The following is a 6,152-nucleotide window of genomic DNA, read 5'->3' on the forward strand; positions in this document are numbered from 1 at the left end:
CACACACACACACACACACACACACACACACACACACACACACACACACACACACACACACACACACACACTAGTATTCTATTCAGCTGAAGAAATTCTCAAAAATCTTAACCCATATACAGTTCATTCAGAAAGTATTTAGAACCCTTGACTTTTTCCACATTTTGGTACATTACAGCCTTATTCTAAAATTGATTTAAAAATACATTCCCTCATCAATCTACACACAATACCCAATAATGACAATGCAAAAACAGGTTTTTAGAATATTCTGTAAAACTATTCAAAAACAACTGAAATATCACATTTACATACACTACCGTTCAAAAGTTTGGGGTCACTTAGAAATGTCCTTGTTATTTAAAGAAATTAATTTTTTTTTGTCCATTAAAATAACATCAAATTGATCAGAAATACAGTGTAGACATTATAATGTTGTCAATTACTATTGTAGCTGATGGCAGCTGATTTTTAATGGAATATCTACATAGGCGTACAGAGGCCCATTATCAGCAACCATCACTCCTGTTCCAACAGCACGTTGTATTAGCTAATCCAAGTTTATCATTTTAAAATGCTAATTGATCATTAGAAAACCCTTTTGCAATTATGTTAGCACAGCTGAAGGCTGTTTGGCCTGATTAAAGAAGCAATAAAACTGGCCTTTTTTACTAGTTGAGTATCTAGAACATCAGCATTTGTGGGTTCGATTACAGGCTCAAAATGGCCAGAAACAAAGAACTTCTTCTGAAACTCGTCAGTCTATTCTAGTTCTGAGAAACTAAGGCTATTCCATGCAAGAAGTGGCCAAGAAACTGAAGATCTCATACAACGCTGTGTACTACTCCCTTCACAGAAAAGCGCAAACTGGCGCTAACCAGAATAGAAAGAGTAGTAGGAGACCCCGGTAGCATCACTACACAGCTATTTTCAGGTCTCTCCAGAGATGTTCGATCGGGTTCAAATCCTGGCTCTGGCTGGGCCACTCAAGGACCTTCAGAGACTTGTCCTGAACATTTATCCCCCCTTGTAAATTTAATCTGGTGTAACAGAGTGTGCTTTGGGCATTAGTAAACTCAGACGGCTGTCAGATTGTCAGTTTGTAGTTCAATAGCGCACACTGGACGCTCTGTCCGAGGAGTAGGTGATAATCTGAGCGTTCTGACCTAACAACAGCACTCAAGCTAAATGGCTAACGTTGGCTAGCTTGGTAGCTACTTCCAGACACAAATGAGAGAACAGTTGACTGACCATTTTACAATTTTACAGCAGAGCTGTTAGGCTGTTTTTATGTTATCCAGAGCGTTGGTGACTGCAACTGTGCTGCTGGCAACAATTGAATTATGCTTTTTTGCCGACGTTTACTGACAACGGCTATATTCAACGGCTGTGGAGCATTTTTAAATTCATCAGTTATTCTGTGCTCTGGCACACTCAAACAAGAGTGCTCTGAAATTGAAGTAGATAGCCAGAGCGAATTTACCAGCTACGTCTATCGACAGTTGTTGCAGTGACATCATGAACATTCTATTGAAATGATAGTGGAGTCTTTCGTTTAAACATGTACCTAGCTAGCTAAAGAATGAGCTATAATATCAACTCATAATGTCACTACCCTGCATGAATCTGCAGGTAGTTAACCAACCAGGTTCAATGTTACCTATCCAACATTAGGCTATAACTAGCAATGCAAATGGCTCTGAGATACTAATAATATTACTGCACAGATCATACACGTAATGTTAGCTAGTGAGCCAGCCAGCTAACGTTAGCTAGCTAGCTAGCAGTACACTTTAACTTGAAATAAAAATGACTTTCTGACAAAATTAGAAATGTGCAATATCTGAAAATGGATGGATGCTTCTCCTTCTCTGTCATGGATGCCATGGTTGCCCTTAGTTTGAAGATGTAATCCGGAGACAGGTGTTTTATACAACAGCCTTCTTTCTCTATGCTCTCTTTTCGACTCAGTCTGCATATTTGCAATCAAACGACAGAATTTTCTCATATTCTAATTCCACTGATTTCAAAACTCGGTTCTCCAGAAAGTGGCAAGCAACACTGCAATTCTACTATGTGATATCTTTAAAAAAACGTGTTAGAAAGGATTACCTACACATACTGACCAGCTCAGGTTATAGACAGAAGTGCGCTACATGGCAGACCAATCCGAACTCATCTCTCGGCATATCCAGCCCACTCATTATCTCAGCCAATCATGGCTAGAGGGAAGGTTGCTGGCTTTTTCCATGGCTAAAGCTACTAGGCTCGTAATTTAACAATTGTATTCGTATTTACAGATGGCATAAAAGTTTGTTATTAAGGCACGTGAAAGTTCACATCTTCCAGAAGGCATTTCTGACAAAGAAAACGCATTTTGATACAAAAGAATGTACGTTCAAATTGCTCTCCTGTGAAGTAGTGACAAGTGACATATGCCTCGTTCCCTGAAACTCACTAATAGTCATCCTCTAAATCCAACTAATGATCAATGTCTAGCGCCCAAAGGATTGTACCTGTTTATTCACCAAAAATCATAGTGCACAAAAAGGCAAACATCGTCATATTTATTCACATTTCAAGAGTGTGCGAAGCTGCCATCAAGGCAAAGGGTGGCTACTTTCAAATATAAAATATATATATTTGTATTATTATTTATTTTTTAACCTTTATTTAACTAAGCATTGAAAACAAATTCTTATTTTAAATGATGGCCTAGTGCCTTGTTCAGGAGCAGGTAGAACCACAGATTTGTACCTTGTCACCTTGGGGATTTGATCTTGCAACCTTTTGGTTACAAGTCCAACGGTCTAACCACTATGCTAACCTGCTGCCCCACTTTTTTACACTTTTTTTGGTTACTACACAATTCCATATGTGTTATTTCATAGTTTTGATGTCTTCACTATTATTCTACAATGTAGAAAATAGTCAAATAAAGAAAAATTATTGAATGAGTGGGTGTGTCCAAACTTTTCACTGGTACTGTATATATCACAGTGGCAAGGCAAATTAACTAACAGGTTGTAAAGCAAACAACACAAATATCACAACACACAGGTTGTAATATGGCTTTTTTCATGGCTTGGCTTCCCCAGTGATTTTACCCACGCACCGCTACGGTTATTAGAAAATGGAAGTTGCACCCTTGCCAACATCTATTTCCGCATATTAAAACACTTCAGTTTTTTTCCGATCACGAGTATCATCCGATCCAATTCTACTACCAACTGTCAATTTACGGATACAATTACAAATACGAGTATGGCCATGTCGGCACACCCCAAGCGTTTACCCCCCTATCAAACCTAGGTAGCTAGTAGGGCTAGGTAGCTAGCCATATATTAGGTAATGTTTTTGATTCTAGTTACTAAGATAAATAAAACATCTAAACTTATCTAGCTACTCACTTTAGCGTTAAAAGAAGTTAAGTCTTTTTTGAACAGCTTCTCACTTCTTTGTTTCTCCAGTTGTCAGTTCGAGCACACACCGTTTACACACTCATTTGTGACGCCCAAATTAAAAACTGAAAGTTGGAACTCCACAGCAGAAAATAGTGATTATTGCTAGACTACCAGTTACAGTGCTTTTAGCTTGCGATTTGCGAGTGCATTTTTACAGAGGGAATACAAAAAGTATAGCTAATGTCTGAAATAATTATATGGATGTAATACTTGTCAAATTATTGAACGTGTCCTCAAAACTCAAATAAGTGTCAGAAATTGTACTGATTTAGCATATCTAAAAGCATATCAAGATCCTGATATGGACCTCAGTCAAGATGTATGTGCTGAGAAAATATACTGTGTAGGCCTACTAAACTCAGCAAAAAAAGAAACGTCCTCTCACTGTCAACTGTGTTTATTTTCAGCAAACTTAACATGTGTCAATATTTGTATGAACATAACAAGATTCAACAACTGAGACATAAACTGAACAAGTTCCACAGACATGTGACTAACAGAAATGGAATAATGTGTCCCTGAACAAAGGGGAGGGGTCAAAATCCAAACTAACAGTCAGTATCTGGTGTGGCCGCCAGCTGCATTAAGTACTGTAGTGCATCTCTGCACCAGATTTGCTAGTTCTTGCTGTGAGATGTTACCCCACTCTTCCACCAAGGCACCTGCATGTTCCTTGACATGTCTGGGAGATCTGGGCTCTTCGCTGGACATGGCAGAACACTGACATTCCTGTTTTGCAGGAAATCATGCACAGAACGAGCAGTATGGCTGGTGACATTGTCATGCTGGAGGGTCATATAAGGATGAGCCTGCAGGAAGGGTACCACATGAGGAAGGAGGATGTCTTCCCTGTAACGCACAGCGTTGAGATTACCTGCAATGACAACAAGCTCAGTCTGATGATGCTGTGACACACTGCCCCAGACCATGATGGACCCTCCACCTCCAAATCAATCCCACTCCAGAGTACAGGCGTTGGTGTAACGCTCATTCCTTCGAAGATAAACACAAATTCGACCATCATCCCTGGTGAGAAAAAACCGCGACTCATCAGTGAAGGGCACTTTTTGCCAGTCCTGTCTGGTCTAGCGATGGTGGGTTTGTGCCCATAGGCAAAGTTGTTGCCGGTGATGTCTGGTGAGGACCTGCCTTACAACAGGCCTACAAGCCCTCAGACCAGCTTCTCTCAGCCTATTGCGGACAGTCTGAGCACTGATGGAGGGATTGTGCATTCTTGGTGTAACTCGGGCAGTTGCTGTTGCCATCCTGTACCTGTCCCGGTCCTGAAAAAGGGACGTTTCTTTTTTTTCTGAGTTTATCAGTATTTGTTATCATACAGAGAAAATAAGATGTCCACACTAAACTCAGTAAAGTGGGCCTGGTATACCTGTCAATTTCTGACCAATGGACATAATTCAAAACAGGATCCATTTTTCTTCCCACGCATTATGTACTTTGTTTTATTTGGAATCATATCTCTAAACACTGGGCGGAAGCACAGCTATTGCAGTTGTTGAAAAGTTTGCGGCACATTGACAAATTGGATCTTCCACGATGTATTATCATCCTCTGATGTCTTTTGAAACAATGGGCAGAGAGACACTTTGTCATTCTTGAGACAAACTACCCACACTAGAAAACACTTCCGTACAAAATGATTCTGGTCCAGCATGTCTTGAAAATATTTGGCTGCATTGAAGCCAGACTACTGTTCAAGGTAAGGCCAGACAGCGTAAATGGCTGGCCATTAATTAAATAGTTTTCTGTGTGAATACCTTTAATAAGACGTGCAACCACTGACTCTCAGTCCAGCTAAATCCGCTGTGGAAGGAGAGAGATGGCTGTGAGAGAACGGGAAGAAGGCCGATTAAGTGGCATTAACAGGCTTTTAATTTAAGACCTGGCTTATTAAATGTCAAACTCGAAGGGCTGAATGGATTTCAAAGACGAGCTGAGTCAACGTGCCGTCAGACATGACCATGAAATCGGCCTCATTGCTATTCCTAACTGTTGAGGTGCCGTAGATTATGCTGAGACATATCGAAAAACCTGCCCTCTGATCAAAAATACAAAGGTCAAGGAAGAAGTCAGAGAAGTTGTTGATCCCAGAACAAGATTAAGTAGTCCTGCAACTGTACCCAAGCCCTTTAAGAAAGCAGATACATGAGATGGTTTCTTTTGGAATTATTAGTGAGGGGAGGGAACGGGCAATTCTTGGTTATTCACATCAACAGGACCCTTTCGACCCCTCATTCCCTGTCGTAGGGCTTTCGTGCCACATACGTTATTTGAACCTCTGATGCAGATGAACATGTATATTTGAAAGGCAAGACAATGTCATGCCTGCTTGACAGTGAACACGGAGAAGAAAAGATGGCTGAGAAAGAGCATGTTTAATGACAGCCACAGAGAAAGGGGGAAAGAGAGAGAGAGAGAGATTTGAACGCTGAAACAGCATCCATGATAAGATGGGCCCTGTTTGCCTACTAACACAAAAGAGAAATCCACTAGTATCTGAGTGTAATGGTGCTGATTTTACAGTACTGCCATTCATTTTGGCCCATCAGTTGTCAATTAATGATAACACCCAGGTGTGAAAGTAAGGCGGTAATGTCTGGTACAGCGTCCTGACAAAATAAATAGTGGGGCTACTCCATACCTGTAAAACGTGAGATTATCACAATTAAT

The sequence above is a fragment of the Oncorhynchus gorbuscha genome, linkage group LG04 (assembly GCF_021184085.1).
Source record: "Oncorhynchus gorbuscha isolate QuinsamMale2020 ecotype Even-year linkage group LG04, OgorEven_v1.0, whole genome shotgun sequence".
NCBI classification, from domain to species: Eukaryota; Metazoa; Chordata; class Actinopteri; order Salmoniformes; family Salmonidae; genus Oncorhynchus; species Oncorhynchus gorbuscha.